This window comes from Varanus komodoensis, unplaced genomic scaffold (assembly GCF_004798865.1).
Source record: "Varanus komodoensis strain SLA01 unplaced genomic scaffold, ASM479886v1 scaffold1, whole genome shotgun sequence".
NCBI classification, from domain to species: domain Eukaryota; kingdom Metazoa; phylum Chordata; class Lepidosauria; order Squamata; family Varanidae; genus Varanus; species Varanus komodoensis.
In genome coordinates this window covers 106,411,423-106,433,209 of record NW_025335268.1, presented here as the reverse complement: position 1 = coordinate 106,433,209, position 21,787 = coordinate 106,411,423, and the positions used below count along the sequence as shown (strand labels likewise).

Here is a 21,787-nt window from a genome sequence, read left to right as displayed (position 1 = left end):
GAACCTTGCATGAGCCTCATCGCTTGCAACAGGTTAACAGCATGGGACAAAAATCCCCGAACACAGGCTTCTGATGCAGTAACTTTGATCACAGCTGATACAGTTAATAGGCAATTACCATGTGAAAATCTTTGCAGTTGTAACATTTATGTACTAGTAAAAATCCATCATGGGATTTCTACAAAGAGTGTTAATAAAACAGTTTAATTTTTGTTTGTTTGTTTGTTTTTGTAGCTATTGGTGAATATGAAGATCTAAGAGAAGAAAATAAGAAAACAAAAGAAGAGGTTTGTGCTTGTTTTTGTATTTCGTAATATTTGAATCCACCTGGATTGTGGAAATTACTGATACATATTTGTTTGCCACCAGTTTGCTTAGTACTTTCATCATGTGTATGGAAATGGGATTACCTAGAGATACCACAACTCAATATTCTTTTATTTTTGGTACCAAGTGAAAATATTTCTATTTTCCCAGCATTTTAACAGTTTAACTTTAGTTTTAATATTGCATTTTATCCTGTATTGCTATGCCTCTGTGATGATTCAGTTGCAATTGCTGTGGTCTTGTCTTCTGTTAATTTTTGCTTGTGAGTTTTTAACTTTTGTTAAAAGACCCTTGGCTATTAGGTGGTATAAAAATGAATTACATACATACACACAATGTTGTACTTACTGATTATTAACTGATAAAATTGACATATCCAGTTCTGAAAAGGAGATCACCCTCTTTAATGCCCTTCAAGCAGGGAGTGTAACCCTGCTTCTCTTTCTCAGTCACTGTGGCTGTTGATACACTCATGCTATCGTCTTAGATTGGTTCTGTGGGACATGTATCGGGTGCTGTACTGTACTGGTTCTGTTTCTAACTATGAGACTCTCAGAGTGGTGTGGGAGTGCACCTCAGCCCCGGGCTCTTGTACTATGGAGTGCCCCCCGGCACCATTTAATCCCCAGTGCTATTCAACACTTCTGTGAAGCTGTTGCAACAGTTATGCTGGGCATTAGAGCAAGGTGTCACCGAATGCAGATGACATCTGGCTCTGTTTCTCTTCAGCTCCTGAATCAGGTGTGGCTCTGCAAGCTCTTGACCGGTGCTTGGAGGCAGTGGGCTAGATAAAAGTCAATAAAACTGAGTCGGAATCCCACCAAGATGGAAGCACTGTGGTTGGATGAGATGTAGGTCCAGAAAATAGCAGTTGCCAGTGCTTCATGGGGTTACTCTCCCGTTATGGAGCAGTTGTGCTTTTGAGGGGGACTGTGGGATTCATTCTTGTCACCAGAGGCTGAGATGACCTCAGAAGCAAGTAGTCCTTTGAGCACCGGTATGCCAACTATGGCTGTTGCTGTTCCTTGATACCATGCTGGCACAGGCACTGGTAATTTCAAGATTGATTTATTTTCATGTGCTATACATGTGGGCTATCCTTAGTCGGGAAACTGTAGCTGGTACAGAATGCAACACTGATGCTGCCCCCTGGGCCTCTTAGCCTTGCCGAAATAACTGCACGGGCTGCCATTAAGTTACTGAATTGAGTTCTGGGTGTTATTTTTAAATAACTTTGGGCCAGGTTCTGGTAGAGAGCACCTCACACTTTATGTCCCTGCCCAGTCTGCGATTATCAATGGGAATACTTCAGAAGGTGACATACTCTCCTGAATTCACCTCAGGTGCACTTGCAGTAGAATATTTAGCATTGCAGCTGCTTTCTCTGGAACGGTTTACCAAATGGTATTAAATAGGCCCCCACAGTTCTGTTCCTCAGATGACTCATCTCTTCACACAGACCTTCTTGAGTTGTGACTCAGCCAGCCATGGCTTGCAACATCCAGTAGAGAGTGCATTTTTCTGCTGGTTAATTTTGTATTGTGCTATTCTATTGCTATATTTACTGTTGTTTTGATGCCTTTGTATTTCATCACTTTGATATCTCTGTGAAAGTGGTATAGAAAACTGAATTATAAATAAAATAAAAGGGAGCAAGTAAAGCGACCCCAGCCCTAGTTCTTATTTTGCTTTAAAAAAGGGGGCTCTGGTAGGTTAAGAACTTGGGCTTGGAAAGTCTATGAACTACCCTGATAGCTCTTTGCAATACATTGACATATAAACAAATGAAAAAATTTATTTGGTTTTCCTTTTAATTTTTTGCTCTTCACAGACAAACCTGAAGCAACACCTGTATAAATTTATTATTTTCTTTCCTCTGTTTTAATGAGTAATTGGCCTAATTAAAGTGACTACATAAGCCATGCTGTGTGAAAAGCAGGATAACAAATCACAGTTTGCAAGCTACAGTTTATACTATCTGTGGCTTGCTGTTAGGTCTGAATTTCCAAGATAGAGGATATCCTGGCCCTTCAGTCAGTCAGACGATGGAGTAGCTGAAGATAGCGCATTTCTTCCTCCCTGTCAGAAAGAACTTTCAGATCTTTCAACTGCTTGTGTCCCTGGGTCAGCAGTAAAAAGGGGAAAGGGCTCCTTGGCCCCACCCACTGGCCTAAGGAAAACGAGCCATTCATTGCTGGTAAGTACAAGAGCGCCATCAAGAGATGATCATCCAGGGGTTTTCCAAACAGGATTCCTAGCACCATCAGTTACTGCTTTTCCACTGTAAACTGCAAGTAGAATTGATGTGGATTTTCCACACTGTCAGAAGACAGTGGTATCACACCCTTCTGGGTTCTGTCCACACTGGTGTGTGACGAATGACCAGATGTAACCAAAGCTCACCCTTCCCTTTGCTGCTCCTTCCCACTACTTTGTGCAGGGAACACTTTTTATTTGTTCACAGTTCTGGAAGATCAAAAGTTCATTTCTCCAGCTTCCACCACCCTGGTTTTCGACTTAAATAAACACAGTGCTGGCCCCAGGTTTACTTCTCTTCAGCTGTAACAGCAACATCCCCTTCCTCCACTGAGCCCACCAGCCCTCCATGCTGTCTCATTACTGACTCCTCTCCACTCTCCAAAACATTTCCTTGGGAGGCCAGCACAAGTAGCCTTTTGAATGGGATGAGAGCTGATATTCTGCTCTTGCCCGACTCTGCAGCTGGGGTCTTCCACCTTGAGATTACCCCAGAAGTTATGAACTAGATAAAATGGTAGCAGGTAGGTGAGAAACAGTGATGCAGTGCAGCCAAAAGCTGACTTGGCTCTGAAAACAAGCTTCAGTTTTTAAAAACATTACTTTAAACATTAATCAGAAAGTATGGAAGAAGCCACAGCAGTTAACCTTTGATCTTCTAGATCTCGGCACTTCCTGGAATACAACTGCAAATTTTACACAAATATGTTTTCTCTAAATCTCATGGATGTGTGTGCATGTGCACATGTATAAAGAAAATTGCCCTGCGCTTCATGTATTTGTGTGCGTGTGTGTGTGTGTCTTTGGGTGGAAGGATAAAGCAAAGAATTATTTGCTAGAGAAGCATCAGAAAGAGGAGAAGGTACAATTGGCTTTGAACAAGGGAGAAGTGCCACTTCAGGCTGTCCTAGGGTCATCGGAACATGGCCCCAGTGACATCATGTTAAACATCACAGCCATATCCCCACAATACAGAATGAAAAGAGGCAGACACAGCAATGAGTAAGGGAACATAAGATGACTGCAGGAGACATTGTGTAGGCAACCAAAGAAATCCTGCAGAGGCAAGCCCAGAGCACCTTAAAGTCTTCATCTGTGAGAGTCCCTGGACTAAATCAGGTATAAACATTCCCCTATATTGTGAGCATATCTCTCCTCTTTTCCCTTTCCAGCAGATGAAGACTTATAGAAATAGAAATCTTTATTGAACTAGGCTGATGTAATCTTAAATAAAAAAGTTACTAACAAGTAGCCTCTATCAAAGTAATGATCCCTCTGATGTGGAGTTAGCTCTTGTCCATGTCAGGAGTTGATTCCAATGGAATTCCTCTCCTTCCTTTCTCCCTAAAAGGGGCAGACTCCACCTTCAGGGAGGTTCATGCTGCTGTGGTGCAGATGGCAGGAATACTGGACCAGTCCATAGACTCACAGAATATAGCACTGGAAGGGACCATGAAGGCCGTTGGGTCCAACCCCTACTCAATGCAGGACTCCCAGTTATCCCTTTCAGATGGCTGCCCAGCTTCATCGTGAATGCCTCTAGTGTGGGAGAGCCCACAACCTCGTTCAGTTGTTGCACTGCTCTAACAATTGCTGGGGACATGAGCACGAAGATGGTATTGTGCTCATGCCCTTCTTGTGGACTTCCCAGAGAGAGCTGCTTGGCCATTGTGGGAAGGGAAAGCAGGACCAGATGGATCTTCAATCTGATCTATGAACACACCATTCCTGGTGTGTTCATAGGTACATGCTAGTGGGGAAGATACAAAAATGGTTCTAACAGTGTAGTCTTCTACATGCCTATTCAGAAGCAATTCCCATTGCCCTATCCCTTCCCTGAGAAAATGTGTGCGTAGGCTGTTGATAAGAGAGGAAGACAAGTTGCTGCTATAAACTTGTGTTTATACAGCAGATTTTGTGCCGGTTCATTTCAGATAAGAAACTCCATTCTCTCTATATGTTTGAGCAGATAGCAGTAGTAAAACTACTTCTCTGTTTACACAGTAATTTCAAACCATCAGCAGCCCCACATTGTGTTACTTAGATCAAGACTGCTGTGCAAATAGCTTATTTTGGATGTTCTCCCATAATCCTGGATGGCATTTATACAAAAGTCAGCACATACATCCTTAAAAACATAAGAAAAGCCATCCTGGATCAGGCCAAAGGTCTGTGTAGTCAAGTGCTTTGCACAGATGGTAGCAAACCAGCTACCCACAGGATGCAGATCTGTGCAAGATCTCCTCCTGCTCAGGGTTCTCAGCAGCTGTGGTGTGCAATTATGCTACCTATGTTAAAGGAGGTTGCACATAGCCAGCAAGGTAGCCGCCTCCCTCCTGAATCTGTCTAATCTCTTTTTTAAAATAATCTATATTGGTGTCCACTTCCCATGGACATGGCCAATAAACTATAATTCATAGTTTAATTATATGCCATATGAAGAAGTACTTCCTTTTATCTGCCTTATTTTCTCTTTAGTCAGCTTCATGGGATGATCCCAGGTTTGAATGCTATGGGAGAGGGAGAGAAACATTTTTCTCTTCATTTTCTCTCTACTCTGTGCAAAATTTTAAACACATCTCTCACATCTCCCATACATGCTCTGCCAACTAAGTTAGTTTTGGAGCCAGGAATTTTCTGTGGAGGAGTCTTCACACTTAGATTATCAATTTTTTGTTGGACACCATGCTTTCTATAACATAGAGGGCAACATGTCTCCAGTATACTTTTTCCACTCTTTCCTATATGGTTCATATCCAGAAATGACCACAGCGCATTAGTTCTCTCCGCCACATTTCTGGAATGCTCACTACATCTAGCTTCTCCTTTATCACCAGGTACTCCAGCTCTGCCATTTTGGCCCTAAGACTTCTAGCATGTGCATAGAAACACCAAAGCACAGTGTCCCCCTCCAGGTGTGTGCCAATTTTGTCCTGGCACTTTGCCCTCTCCAACTTGTTATCATGGCTCATAGGAATCTCATTGCCTATTTACACCCCTCTTACACTTGGGCAATCTGAAACGCCCTTCCCTTCCTCCTCTAGGGATGATTTGACCCAAACTGGGTGCTTCCAGCTCCTGTTGGCTTTCCCTCAGCATTCAGTTTAAAAGTTGTTCTGCCACCATTTGTATATTAAGCACTAGCAGTCTGGCTTTAGTATACAGTAACTTTTGATTTTAGTATACAGTAATGGACATTCATGGTTTGCAAGTAACTATCATTGGTCATTACATAGTAAAGTGCCTTCCGCGTAGCAATGTGACACTAGATGGAAACAAAACAAGACATATTTCAAAACTCCTAGGATATAGAGAACTATTAAATATTTGGTGCAATATATATTTGTAGCATTTAGTTCTTTCACTATTTGATTTTCATCATGCTTATAATGTCTTGAATACCAAATCTAAGAATTGTTGCCTTAAAAGAAAGACGCTTACAGTTCAGTGGTTAAGTCTGAGGGGGACTTCAGGGGGCTTTGTGACAGAGGAAAGATGAGGAGGGAGTACCCATGGCCCACTTCTGATTTCTTAATGATGTTTAAGAGATCAGTGGCATTAAAAATCAGCATTGAGCCAAATTCTAAGGGAATAAAGAAGAATAGTTACAGGTAATCTAGGCCTCTTAACTTTTTATTTTGGCTGGTTGCATATTTGTTGTGATAAGCTCTACTGTTAAAAGAAACTATTGATTTCTGTTAATGGTGGAAAAAAGCTGTAGAGGAGTACTTTTTTTTTTGTTTCTTTCCTTTTTTTTACAGTCTTCTTCCTGTTAAGTAAATACAGCACACTATTGATTTACAGAAAAACTATGTATTCAAGATTCTGTGTCTGATCGATATGAATCACTGACATGAATATACAGAATTCTCAAAAGGGTTGGATGTTTTTTGTGTGTGTGAGTTAAGATTGAGGGAAGAATACTGTGTTGGAGGTAGGGCAGCTGGCATCTCTGGATTTGTTGGCCTTGACTATTCATTTTCATTCTAATATATAAAGGTTTTTTTTAAAGCATGGTAGGCAAGTCCATTGTCATGCAAGTCTTGTCTGGTTTTAGAATGAGATGTTTTAATTCCAGCCTCTTCCACAGTTTCTTCTTATTCTATTTTATTTCTACAAATAATTATGCCTTCTGTGTTTCTGAAATTTCAATCAAATTTGAACTTCACTTAAGATAGCAGTGGCATGACAAGTGTCAGGGCACAAATAGGTGAAACATGGCTGATGAGTGATTAGGATCCCCCTGGCTTTCTTTGAATATTTTAATGTGTCGTTCGCTAGGCCAAATTGAGACTGTGGCACTGGTGGAGAAAGGGTAGCTGCTTCCCCCCACCCTCACCTCCCAAATCCTAATATAAATTCTCTGCCCCTGAACTGTCATTCACCTTCTTGGAGGAAGAGAACAGATACCTGTTGATTTTCTAGTACAAAGCTACAAAATCAGCAAATACGTGTCTGGTTTGGTAAGATGAGGCTAGTATTTTGCACATGGTGGGCACGTTGTGAGTGGAGCTGGGGGTCAGACTAGATGGCCTGGGAGGACGTTTCTGACTTGCTCTGTTTCTATGTTTCTTTGTTCCCCTTCCTCTCCCTGATTTAGTTTAGTCAGTTCCCCCATGGCTGCTCATAACTTCTGAGGAACCACGGGAGAGCCTGATCATGGATTTCCTGCATTGTCTTGTTTAAGCCTTAAGCCCAATTTTCTCATTGATTGATTGATTGATTGATTGATTGATGTAATTATATTTATAGCCTGCCTTTTTTCCTTCAAGGAGCTTAAGGCTGTTAGCATCCTCTTGCTGCTCCTGCTCCTGTCCTTATAACACTGTGCGTTGTGTGTATGCATGTAAGTGAGTTGCATGTATGAATATCAGGTACACAATTTATTCTATTTATGTATTCAGTTTAAAAGTTTGATAAACTTTTTAGGAAACCACCCTAAGATGGTTTAGAAAATATAATAATGGGATACAATGCAACACAATAATAACACAACACAATAATAGCAACAACAATGACGGCATTGTGCAGGAGGTGATGAAGGAATTTCTGCGTGCTTACAACTGTACTTGCCTGTTTCCATCTTCTGCTAAATCTGTGGAAGTCTGGCTTGGAACAATAGACCTGTTTCCCCTCCTCATGTTAATAGAGAAGATGATAATAATGCTCTATGTCCTGATTTGTTTCCTTGTTTAAGGATTCAGTCAAATGCTGAAGCGCTCTGTCAGACTAATTTAATCTCATTTTTTGACTGGGTAAGATCCTAAATGGGGAGCAGAAACACTCTGGACATAATTTACTTTGACTTTAGCAAAGCTTTCAACCTAGTGCCCTACAACATCCTGATAAGCAAAATAGTAAAAAGTGAACTGGATAGAAAGACTATTAGGTGGATCCAAAATCTGCTGCTAAATCAGGCACTAAGAGTGCTCATCAGTGGCACCTTCTCAAACTGGAGAAAGGTAAATATTGGGAAGTCACAGGGCTTACTCCTAGGCCCAGTGCTCTTCAGCATCTTTTTTAATGATTTACATAATGAAGTACAAGGAATGATGTCATATTTACAGACAGTACAAAACTGGGTGGAATAGCGAACTAGAAGACAAAATGAAGATTCATGGAGATCTTGATAAACTTGAACACTGGACTGAAAGCAGCACAGTGAGATTCGGTAGGGACAAATGCCAAGTCCTCCACCTAGGAAAAAGAAAACAAATGCATCAATTCAAGATGGTAAATACATGGCTCAACAGAACTGAAAAACCTTGGAGCTATTGTGGACAATAGGCTAAATAGGAGCCAAGAATGTGATGCAGCTGCAAAAAGGGCAAATGCTATTTTGGGTTAAATTAATAAAAGTATTAGTTCCATATCATGAAAAGTAATAGTTCCCCTATAACTCTTAACTAGTCAGACCTCATCAAGAATACTGTGTCCAGTTCTGGGCACCAAGATTTAAGAAAGTTGCAGAAAAATTAGGGTCCAGAGGAGGGCAACAAAAATGATCCAGGATTTGGAAATGCTGCCCTCTGAGGAGAGACTGAGAGAACTGGGTACATTCGGCCCTGAAAAGAGAAGACTGAAGAGGAACATGATATAATTCTATAAGTAGTTCAAAGGCTGTCACAAAGAGGAAGGACATAATCTCTTCTCACTGATATCAGAGGGCAGGACACAGAATAATCAATTCAAGTTATGACAACCCAGATTCAGGCTAGACATCAAGAAAAGCTTCCTTACTGTCACAACAATACGACAGCTGCCTAGAGAGGTGGTGGGCTCTCCCACACTAGAGACATTCAGAAAGATAGCTGACAGCCATTTGGGTGGAATGGTGTAAACTGGTGTCCTGCAACAGCAGGGGGTTGGACCTGAGGACTTTCTTGGCCCCTTCCAGTTCTACTGTTCTATGATGAACACCTGGGAAAAGGTGAGTTGCCCTGGGCCAATTCGTGATCCTAGATTCAGTTTGTAAGTGAAATAAATGTCCTATTTGAACATCAGGGTGAAGCTGGGAGTGAGATAAAGTTCTTTGGAATTACAAGTAATCTGAGATAGGAAGGAGGACTGAATGGCCCAGGAATTCACCTGAGTTGGCAAAGATCAGTTTAACTCCAGTCATAGATCAACCAGCTTTGAGAAGACATACAAGCAAGCCTTGTACAAGGAAGGAAAGAAAACCACGATGGCTTGTTTGCCCTCTCTGCATGTGCTGGTTGTAAGGCACCTCATTAGACTAATTACCCTTGTGGGATGCACGTTTTTGTGATATCTGAACCTGGTGAGAGTGGAAACCACCAGGCAATAGTAGAACATTACAGTCCAGCCACCATGGTTGGTTTTCTTTTATACCTGCAAAATCAGCCCAAGCAAGGTTGTGGGCTAGCTGGCACCCTGGAAATGTACTACAACGGGTTGTTGTCTGTTCAGAAGCTCACATTACACCCAACGGGGTATGTCAGCTTTGCGGTGTACAGCAGCTTGTTTCTTGCTGGTCCTGCTGCATGTGCCCAGACCCTGGACCTTTCAGGAGCAGCCTCTGTGTGGCCTGCTGCACTAACGAGTGCCAGTGTACTCATTTGCAGACGTTTCTCCACCTTTGAGAATTTTTTTTTTCTGCATTCAGGGAAATTTGTGCATCTTTAGCATTACTTTTCATCTGTGAGAGATTTGTGCAAATTTTTAACCCATTTGTTTATTTTTGTTTTGGATAATTACTGGGGTTTCCTGGATTTGTGCATATCTTCCCAAAATTTTGCCCAAAGGTAGACAAAAAAGTTAAATGTTAAAGTTAAATATAAATAGCCTGAGGATGGGAAAATATGGTGTTGCTATTTCTTTGTTCAGGGAGGCAGTGAAGTGGAGCAAATTGACTGGTGTCATCTCAAGATGCAATATCGAAAGGACATCAGTAGTGAAATAGCAAGGAAGGACTGAATTTTTCAACATTCTTTCTAGATGGTTCTGTAGCCCATGTGACAATCCATGCACAAGCCATCAGACTGGCTTTACAGATCAAGGCAAACAGTAAGCCATGGGTTCTCAGGACGGCTTGGGCAAGGTTGTTTAGGAAATTACAAAAGATTCAGGTAACATAACAAATCATCCTGAAACAAACAGGGCTAACAACCTATGTGTTTACCATGTCAGTATATCTCTTAGATATATAGCCTTCAGATACATTGCCTTTTCTAAAAAAAAAAGAGTAAACTGCAGTAATGTAATATTGGCACTGAAAGCTGTTTATAAAGTCAGTGTGAGGTAACAAGAAATATCCTTCTTGCACTGTAACAAGAAATATGGACAAGTGACAAGATGTTTCTATGCTGTTGGTATTTAAAGTTTCTCAGGTCCTTGTGAGCATTACGTTGCTTCTAGAGACACTGGCACACATGCTTCCAGAATGGCCCCTCAAACTCCTGGCCGGAGAAGTGGCTGAGATTTTGCACTTCAACACACAAAACAAGAGGAGACGTCCTTCAATAGCCATTCTTTCCCCGTTGCCTTCAAATCTACGCTTGAGAGCATCCCAAACCTCTGGAGCAGATTTTGAGAGGATATGGGACTTGCAGAGCAGAAGGGAAATTGGCTCTCTTTCTATTACATTTTTGGAAGCTATAATGTTGGTGGAAAGACACGTCCTTTTATTTTTGTCTGTCTTTAAGCACAGAAGCCCGAGGCAGTACATAACAATAAAACACATAAAACTAATAGTAAAATCATAATAAAATAGAATAAAAACAGCAACAAAAGTAAGGAAAAATATTAAGAGAGGACCAGAGTAAAAATATATGTTTTCTTTAAAGCCTGCACTGTTGGAGAATGGTAGACTTCTGATGGCCTCGTCTGCTAGAGGTTTCCATCATCTAGATGCTCAGTTGAACTGATGTAAAAACCAAACAAACATAAGACTGGAAACATACAAAACTGAGAGAATTTGGACTTGGCAAGGTCTGTTCTTGTATGAAACTACAATAATTCCTGGGCATAGAATAATCAACATTTAGAAACCAGTTTAAACAGAGCCTTGACAAATGAAAGTTGAGCTAAACATTTATCTTGAACAATTTGGGATTATCCTTGACTGACTAACCTTCAGTATCTTTTCTGAACAATTCCTTGCAGATTGCTCATGATTATGAATGACTGAAGTCAATAAGATTCCTTGAAAAAGTAAACTATATGAGAATTTTCTCCAAGGCAGTGGGCTCTTTTATTTGGAGAATATGTAATCTAGAGAATCATTTCCTACCCAAATTTGGTTCACATGTCTTGGTGGCAATTCCTGGATTGTTTGACCCAGAAATTATTGTGGTTATGAGTGGAGTGTGCATGTGAGCTGCAGAACACACCAGGCGAGGTGAATAAAATTCTCTAGTACTTGATTATCTTTTACAAAAACTGGACGTCCCTTTCCTGTGTTGTACATGAAACTAGGAAAGGAGTGGCACAGTATCACTACTCTCTGTGTTGATGTGAAATTTATGAACACCACGATAATGGGATGTAAGAGAAATAAGGAAATGACCTGTGATCTTTTCATGCCACGTTTTCAGAGAACTTCGGAGACAATTCATTTTACACTTGAGCACAATGAGTACCTGAATTTAAATAGCACGAAACATATGTAGTGACTCACCCCCGCCCCGCCCCACCCCGCCCCGCCCCGCCCCGCCCATGTGTTGAGCTAGAAATACTATTATTTCCAGCCTGCAATAGTGAATGGAGCATTCTTGTTTAAATGGCCAGAGTTTCTTGCATTAAACATGAAAGCAGCATTTGGAGAAAGAATTGTGTTTCATGCAAGAAAAACCAGGTCATTTAGATATGTGTGCTTTGTCCATAAATGCCCATGCTGCCAATTGCCATTTCAAGTTTGTTTGTTTGTCTGGTTTTTTCTACTGGAATTTAAAAAGTAAAAGCAGGAATTGACTCACACATCCATTGCTATTATTTTACATTCAAGTTTTAAGTTAAACTGTTCTTGTAGTTATAACCGGATTCACATATTTTTGATCTACTTTACTGTTGATATCAGATGGAGGTTCAGTTTCTAATATGAAGATGCCATTATCTCTTTTTGCAGTGTGACAAAATCAAACAGGAGCGAGATGAAGCAGTCAAACAGCTGGAAGAGTTACAAAAAGGTAAGTAGGCAGTTGAAAAGGAATAAGGGTTTTATGTTAACACACAACATGAGTAAATATCAATTGGTTCCTTCCAGCAGCATTGCTAGGATCTTAAATAATTCAGGCATGGACTGATAGATGCAAATTTATATTGCAATTTGCAGGTTCTAATTTGCACATATGGATAAATTCAGTAAAAATTGCTTGAAATTTCACAGAAAGCAAATTGGCTGATCGTCCATCCAAATAAATCCTTAAGGGCACAGTCCTTTACAAGTTTTGACAGAAACAGGACTTGCAGTTGGTAGCCCTGGAAGAGAGATGTAGACCCATTTCAAACTTGTGTATGACTGCACCTTAAATTAATTTGCACCTTCTCAGGATTACCCCAGATCAGTTCCACTCAAAATCAGTTCAGTTCACAACTACTATTCATTACTTCTGCAAATCCACCTCTAAATAGAATAGTCTAATTATATTTCCTCATATATACTACCTATATCATCTCTCTCAAATCCACCCACAGTTCTCTATATTCCACTAAAGCCTGAAATAGAGTTCCTCATCTTGAAGTACATACAGCTGCCATCTGTAAATCTGGCATCTCTTTCCTTTTGCAATCTGGTAGTCAAACATGTCTTCTCCAAGACTTAGACTTCTGGCAACAATAGACCTACATTACTTCTTAATGAAATTTCATATCCTATCCTCCCTCCAAGGAGCTAAGGGGTTTGTACCAAGTTTTCTCCCCTGCCATTTCACATTTTACAGCAACCCTTGAGGTAGAAAAAGTTACTGATGGTGAACTGAATCCAGGCCACTGTGTTAGGTGTTTTCTTATCTTCTCTGAAGTATTTCATCAAATAGTTTGAAACTGAGAACAGGGTTACTTAGAATCTTCTTTGTATATACCCAAAATGAAGTATAAACTTAAGAAGGGCTGGACTAAAAGCCTATTCCCTTCACACAGTGGCCAAGCAGGTGCCTGGGGGAAGCACACAAGATAGACATGAATACAATAGCGCCTTCCTGCTCGTGTTCCCCCAAAAATGGTATTGCAAGGCATACTTCCTCTCCTACTAGATATAATTTATATCTGCCATGACTAATGGCCCTTGCTAGCTTTATTCTCTTTAGGTATTAACATGCTCCTTAAAAAATGACCTCCTAATTTGGAACAGAATTCCCAGAATGTAAAACAATGACAGCATCCTGCACCAATCAGACCCCAAACATAGTTGCCCCAGAGCCAGCGGTTTCAGTCTGCAGACCATTCAGGTACATAGGAAGTTTAGGGAGGCAAGAGTTAAATACAGTAAAATTCTACAGACGTGAAATGATTTAGGAAAAAGGTCCACAATCATTCAACATTCCTATTTGTTCTTGTTACCCAGGACATTCTTGTTACCTACATCTCAAGAGGTTTTGATCAAACACATGCCTGTAATTTAGCAGTTCTAGTTAAACTGCCGACATTTGGGTTGCTGATTATAACATGCAACTCAGCTCTCCAGTTTTCTTTTCCTTATTTTATGGCATGCTAGTGCTCTTACTCACTTCCTCTTTCCCTCTTATCATGGAGGAGCATCTTGATTGTTGTTTATCATCCACTTTTAGTCATGGTGGTACTGGAAATGGGGTAGAATGCCCATACTTTCAAGGGTTGCCCTCTTCTGCAGAATTTGATTTTTTTAGCCTTGTCAAAATGGATGGTTGTCAAGCTGGGTGATTTTTTTATTTTTTATTTTTATTTTATTTTATTTTATTTTATTTTTTGGAGTGGGGAGAGGGTCTGTGTTCTATTTTCATATTAGACTTTCTGAATGCCCTTATAAAAGTAATTTCCTCTGGTCAGTCGGAAATTGTGCTCTGCAGATGCTTAAAGACAATGTGCCCTTCAGTCCATTAACGCCCCCCCCCCCCCACCCCAGAAGAGACACTCTAGGCATGCTCACAAGCATGTTGCCAGCAGGTATGTTGGAGCGGGGAAACTTCGTTCACTTTCAGGGGAAGGCCTTCTGCAGAGACTTGGAGGCGCACACACAGTTCAAGGGGCAAAATGCTTTGAACTCCCATCAGCAGCGCTGCAAAAAGTGCCTGCCCAAAATTCCTATGCAAACTTCCCTAAGACATGAATGTTACTTAAGAAGCTTATGCTACTGGACTATGTTTTTTAATAGCTGCAATAACTATTAGGGGAAGCACTTGCCACTTAAAAATATACCAAGTAGTGATAGAATAAATGTAGTCTTTATGATACAATGACATTGACCCTTTCCATATCTGATCAATATTTCTATGGATATTTTGCTGGAGTATTTCCAGGTAAATCCACTCAAAGTTTGCTTGATTCCCTAACAATTTTCCTATGCTTGCTTTTTCCGTAATTCTCGGCTGCTAGAGTTGCATCACATCTTTCTGATTTAGACTTCCTGACACCGTAGGTAAATGCTGGACCAAAGAAAATATTCTTGCAATCACACAAGACTTGAGTTATGTGTGATTGGTAAGAGAAAGCGTGTGTGGCCCCAGTTTTCATTTAAGTGCAGGTTAACCCGCCCCCCCCACACCACACCACACCACACCTGCTTTTCACCCTGTAATTCAAGTGTCTCCACTGGAGCCAATGGCTAAGTTCAGGCTACAGGTTTGGCGCATTAGGCTCATTTAACCCATGATGTGCTGCAGCACTTGGAGACACCCTCGCACTGGAACTCAGGCTAGTCGGCCCAGTGAACACAGATCATGTGCAAGTCAAACAATCCTTGTGTAATCCCAGGACAGACAGAGCGGGGGTTGCATAGCCAAACCATGGCTGTACATGCTGTGGGCTCAGTAGAAGCTAAACAAACAACAGTGAGCTGCTAGGTCTTGTGACATAAAGGAAGCTTTAAAAATTAACTCTCTCACTTTGCGTGTGTGTAATACATAAGTAGAAAGAGCTTAAATTTAGCTCAGCTCTGCCCAGTAACAAGAACATTTAGTCTTTTTTACTAGCATAGCTTCAAAGGCTCTAAATGTGTTTTAAAGGGAAGATGGGATGGGATGGTGACAGTCACTGATCTACTTTCCATTGTGTGGTTTAGATTGGGATTCCCAGTGGGAGGAAGCCGAGAGAGACCACAAGCACAACAAGGGCAGGAGAGAGACATATTTCTCCATTTTCTCAGTTGGTGGCACCTCCATGCATCTTCTTGCAGCTGCCCTCCTGGGCAAATCATGTTTTGCCATGGCAGGACCAGGGGATGGAGCATAACTGTTACGAATATTTGTGGCACACATGAGGCCGCGTCCCCATACTGATGTCTCCTTGTATGTTTACCTTGTATGTTATGGGCCATATCTGGTTTTGAGTAATCGGTTGGAGTTCTACCCAAATAAATTAAAGACGTACTCCCTTAAATTCATTAAGTGGGGCATGACACTACAGATCTCTTTGTAGTGTCATCAGTGGTGATTCATGACCTGCTTTGGATGACATGACAAGTCGCCATGGTTTGCTATTGTAAGTGGGTTGTCATGTTGCAAAAATACAGGGCGGGCCACCCTGGGTGTCTTCAGACAACTCGCCGCAAGAACCCATGGGCTGTTGTTGTCATCCATAGTTCGTTGCTGTATCATCCAAGCCTGGTTAACCCAACCTACCATGGGTGAGACCAACAGCCAACAAGGCACTTGGTGAGAGCAGCAAAAATCTCTTGCCATTTTGACAAGCTGGTCTTGGGTGAATGGTGGCTTCAGATCTCTGCTCTGGAAGTAAAGTAGAGAATCTGCATTTTCTTGTCTGCAGCTTGCTGCTGGTTTGGGTCTACTCCACAATGCCTTCCCATGCTCCAGGCAATGACATGGAGGGGATTGGAACTCCCCACCGCTACTGGAAACACCTTTTAAGCTGGAGACGGGAACGAAGGGTCCGCTCCATATTGCTCCCCTGGGCCCAAGGCAGCAGAGCCACGCAGATCTGGCACCTCCACTGCCTTCTATGCAGGCAGGAACTGATGAATGCCTATGAGTTACTCTACAGCACTACCCAATGCTCAGAGCAGAGTAGAGCAAGAATCCCCATGTACTCTTGAAAGGTTTCCTCTTGAATTGCAGGCGGGAACTAGGGATGCCTAAATCAGCTTCCCATTCATCTCGTTGCGCTTCAGGACATGAACACTGTCCTGAATGAAAGTTGCCTCCATTACACTTCTGGGCATCGGCCCTACTTGCGCAGTGGGGACTTCCAACTGCCCCTGTGATGCACCATTATGGCTGTTAGATAGAGAAGATGGGTTCCTTCCTATAGGGTCCACAAAGCGCATGAAGGAATGGGGGTAAGGACATGGAGAGAGGAAGTCAAGTTCTCATGAGCCTCTCTTGGGCTCCCCATGGGTGCTTCTCAAAATGACCAGCCCAGCATGAGTGACAGCAAAGTTGTGTTTTTGTGATGTCTGCCATTCCCCTGCCCCTAGTTGACCTGTGGCCAACTTATATTGTGCCTCTTTCTCCCTGCACACAGAGAGGGTGATCTTAGCTGGATCTGAGGGACCATCTCTGGATCCTGAAGGGTGGGACTGGACAACTTGTGGCTCTGCAGATATTTTGGCCTGCAGTTCTCATGAGCTGTTTCCACTGGCTATGCTGGCTAGGGCTGATAGGAGTTTCAGGCCAAAACATCTAGAAGGTCAAAAGTTGTGCATCCCCGCTCTGGAACATGTGGTGTACCTTCTCGAGCAGCAAGCTCTCCAGATGCATTGCCCTGCAACCCCCATCATTCTCATCCAGCCTGGTCTGGAGGGCACCAGGTTGGGGAAAGCTGTTATAGTGGACTCAGAGGGAGGAATGGTGCCATACTTCAGAGGCAATAAGAAATGCCCAAGTTTCTCCTCCTTCAGCATACAAGATGAATTAAGGGACAGCTGTTCTAATTGTTCTTTAGTGGGATTTCCAGCCCTATATTGCAATTTGTAAAATCTTCTGAGTGCTGACCTTGAATGAAAATGCATAAGAATTATTTTTAAAAATGCAGGCAGGTTTAGAGGCATCATTTTGATGTAGTGCTTTGAAATAATCATGCTCTCTTCTCAAGTAAGTGCAAAAGAAGCTGTTAGATAAGGATGAGTGGGTGGGTTTTGGCAGAGTACACACAACCCCGCTTTAAATGCCTCATGGCAAGCTGAAACTGAAGGATATGCAGTGATGAGAAAGACTTTGATTTTGAAAGTAGTGGCTTGATGGGCTTTGAATCTACACATCCTTTGCCTGAAATGGTAGAAAACAAACAACATATGGTAAATAAAATAGGAAGGCTCCTGTGCCTTTAAAAGCAGGCAGGAATTCAACAGGTATAGCTCTTTACAAGCAGGCAGAAATTCAACAGGAGATATAGTGAGACAAGCTATACCTGTTGCATTTTTACCTCTTCTGTTACCTTTTCATGAGAGAACAAGTCCTCCTCCCAGATGAAATCAAAAGTACTGTATCAGTAATGTCAAAGCACATGCCAATAATTTTTCAGAACCACTGCAATTCCATATACAACCTGTGCTTTAGAGTTCATAGAATGAAAGCATCACACGTGCACCTTGTTCTCTTAGAGACCTGTCCCTTTTCCATTTTCTGGCCAAGGAATCATGTCTGTTTAGGCGACTGCCCAATTACAATCACCCCTTTCTGTCTGTTTCTCAAGGTTAACTAATTTGAAAAGGAAACAAAATGTTTCTTTAAATTCTCAGTATTGCATGGACTGAGGACAGGCAGAAACACTGTTTAGAAAAAGCCTGAGGCTTCCTTTCTTAATTATAAATAAAAAATTATGCCTTGAATGCCAACTTTTGCTGCTTCCCACATGTTCAGCAGCCTGTTTGTTTTTAAAATATTCCGAGTTGCATTCCAGGAGCCGGTAAGGGACCATGCCCATCCAGTGAGCAAAACGCTCTCCCCTTTTTGGCTGGAAAGGGCATCTTCTTTCTTCCAAAGCACTGAAACAACCCCACCCTGTTTTGTTTGTATTTAAATTTGATCCAAATGTATAGTCACTATTCTTGCCCCTAAATGGAAGATTCAGCCTGGAATCAGAGGGAAGAGCTATGCTGAATTCTTCCTTTTGAAATCTCCATAATGCGAACTGAGCGGGAAGGAGAAGCCTTTTCCAGTGTCTTCAGTATCAGAAAAAGCCTGTTTGATCATGGTCTAAAGCCCCAGGCTTGCTGGTTTCTTTAGCATCACATTCCTGCTTTATTGAAGATCAAACATATGCACATAACCAAATTTAAATCAGGTATGACGGTGTCTTCAACCAGCAGAAGGAATAAATATGCTAATGAGGCACCCCCCTACCAAATATCCCCATTTCCCTCTTGTGTGGATAATGGTTCTATTGATTCAGTGTGGTGTCTGGAGGTAACAAAGCACAGCTAATGGGAGTGGAAAGGCTCCCATGAATAGCTTCTCGAGAGAAGAGATGACAACGGTATCGCAGCCTGTTATGTTAGGTCTCTGTCACTCTAGCTTAATTTACACAGCTGTTGTTTACATTGGTTTATAAATGCAGTTAGGAAATAGCTCCTACAAAACAGCACTAAACTTTAAACTATTTGGAAATAATCTGGTGGCAATTGCCCTATGTGGCAAAAATGTTCTAAGAAGTCAAATTCCTGTGAAACAGAAGTGGAAAGAATAATACAAATGCACATGCACACCTACACCTTGTGGCCTATTTGTATTTGTTATGATACTGGGAATTCAAAAGATTGGCAGAAAATGTCAAGTAGTTAAGGCTTAAAAACTTAAAAGTAACATTTGCTCTTCTAAAATGTTGTAGGTTTCCTTTATTTTCCCTTTCATAGACTTTCTTATTATTATTATTTTTTTAAAAAGATGCACCTTGTAAACATAGCGATAAAATGCCAGGAATATTAGGATTTTACAGCAATAATGGAGCCCATTATTTAAACGACAATATAAAAGGCAATTATATTGATGAAGAGCTACACGGGCTTTGTGTCTGTGAATAAACTTGGCCTGTGCTCAGCTTCTATTTGTTCTCCAGGCATAAACACATATTGTGCGTGATTCCTGTTTAATGGGGCCCAGTTTGTATGCCAAGCAGCTGCATTTTAGGCCCTATAGCGTGATTTCATAGCTCTCTGAAAATTGGTTCTATTCAACACAAGAGATAGAAGGTGGTGGTAGGGGGGGAAGCTTCAACACACAATCATTTCTTTTCAATTGGAGCCAGAAAGGTTGATGACAACATGACCATTGTGTGATAATGATAAGACCACTAAGGATCTGTACTTCTCATCAAGGCTTTCACACAACAGCAGATACAATTTAATTCACTGCTCTGTCAGCAGTGCTGATACCATTATGCCGTCTGTCTCCACAGTTATAATCACTGTCCTCCGAGAAATGCAGTTGAAATGATCTTGAGCAATCAAAGAAACTCTCAATTAAGGCTGCCACTTCCAATGTGTCAGATTGTGTCTTATGCACTTGGTACAATTTTCACTTCCAATCCTGTTTATTTACAATGTCGGCCAGTAATTACGCTTAACGTGTCATTTAGTGAGGGTGCCCTGCCAAGGAGATTGTTGGGTGCTGCAGTGCCATTGAGTGGGAGTTTCTTGCAGTCAGTGCCATCAGCAGCTTTTAGTCCCTGATGGGATGCGGTAGTAATGTTGATAATGCAAGTATCACGCTCATCAAGTCATAATTAGATGCCACTCAAATGTGCCACTTGTAATAACAGTGTTGATTCATGTTTTCTCGGTGACTGCAACTACTAATTAGTTAAGTGGTTTTTGGTTGGCCTGCCTTTGCTGCATATTATTATTACCCCTGAAAAAATGTGGAGGTTGGAGAGGTTTCTGGCCACTTAGTGCTGCATTATGAATTTTAATATCAGCGTAATAAGAAATTTGGGCAGTCTTAGGAGGTAATATATTTTTGTATTTAATTTTTCAGGCATTTTTCCCCTTTGGAATGTAATCATAATTGCAGGTTAACTAATCTTAAATGAACCACAAGTTATGTCTAGGCAGACAGACTTGATTTAAAAAACACTTTATATTTCATATGAAAAAGCTAACTAATTTTCTCTGCCTACAGTTTTAATGTAAAGGGCTTCTATTTCTCAGAACTTTCTGGGCTAACTTTGAGAAATAAGAAAGCATCTTAGGATAACAACAAATGGCACACAGTCAGTTTTTCTTTGCTTTTGACCATGGATTGCATCAGATATAAAACCTCAGTGCCATTTCACACATCAATTATTTCTCAGTTCATCTGTTTCTTCAGGCTGTGCATATGAATCATGTGTACATGCAACAAGGATAGCAGGCACCTTTGCATTTATGGCTGCAAAACATACCCATTTCAACTCTGTCTTTCCCATATTAACACTTTATATGTTCCACTGTATGTGTAAAACCTTTAATGGATATTTAACTTTTTTAAAAGGAGGGTGTGTGGTGGGTGGGGTAGAAGGCTACAACATCGTCTCTTTGGGATGATAGCCAGTGGACTTTGCTTCCTGGACTCCTGAGCACTGGAGTTTTAGGATGGTGAAAGAGTTTTTCAGGGAGCTTAGTCCCATGCACATGTATTTAGTAGGCTCACTCAGTTTATGGCATACAATCAAAATGGGCGTCCTGAGCTGACTTAGTAGAAAATAAGCCTCTTAAAGGGCAGAAACTTGTGCAGATTCTTTTCACTTTTACATTCTTTCACTATATGATCCCAGCATAGAGAATTTCTCTCAGCTAATGTACATTTTACCTTATCTACATGAGATGTACTGCTATGTGGCACCTTTCCAGACCCAGCTATAGCAACACATCTGGCATTGTGCAGTGTCTTTGTATGTCTCCTCCTAATAAGCCTGTTTGTTTTAATCTCTGTCTTGATTCAGTGCCAGATGCTCACAGAACTCCAAACATAAATAACAATTACAGAAAAGACAGAAAGAGAGAGGCATTGATCTCTTATTATTTTCCAGACACTGTTCACTACACCTTTTTCACCAAGAAAACTCAAAAAGGCTTGGGTTATTTATTTATTTATTTTTTATTTTTCGATTTATATCCTGCCTTTTTCCTACAAAGGACTCAAGGCAGCTTACATCATTCTCCTCCTCCATCTGATCCCCACAACAACAACCCTGTGAGGTAGGTTGGGCTGAGAGTCTGTGACTGGCCCAAAGTCACCCAGTTGGCTCCATGGCTGAGCGGGGACTAGAACCCAGATCCTCTGAGTCCCAGTCCCATGTCCCAGTCCCATGCTCTTAACCACTATACCACACTGGGTTAAGTCTGAAAGACAGCAAAGGGAAACATTAGGCTTCCAGAAACTCCAATCAGTTCTAACCAGCTTATAGTGAAGGGTGCCCTTTTACCACATCAGGAGGGCCATACATTCTCATCTCTAAGAGAATACCCCTTCTGTAATACCTGATAGAGCACACCTTCTTAGCAAGATCATCTATATGCCATGCTTGGACAGAAGGCCACACGACATGGGTGACTGTTCTCCAGTTATAGACTCCTGCCTCATGCTCAATATTCCACAAATCCAAGTTCTGCCAGTTG

General features: G+C 41.4%; 1 protein-coding gene across 2 annotated transcripts in view; it reads left to right on the top strand.

Moving 5' to 3' along the window:
• The first annotated feature begins 253 nt into the window (after positions 1 to 253).
• SHTN1 (shootin 1) overlaps positions 254 to 21,787 on the top strand; it is a 90,966-nt gene continuing 69,432 nt past the window's right edge. Inside the window, exons 1-2 of one of the 2 annotated variants that reach the window (XM_044450387.1) lie at positions 254 to 287; positions 12,170 to 12,230. The gene's annotated coding sequence lies outside the window, so the exon portion shown is untranslated. The remainder of the gene's footprint in view (positions 288 to 12,169; positions 12,231 to 21,787) is intronic. The other variant, XM_044450380.1, reaches the window with a different exon arrangement.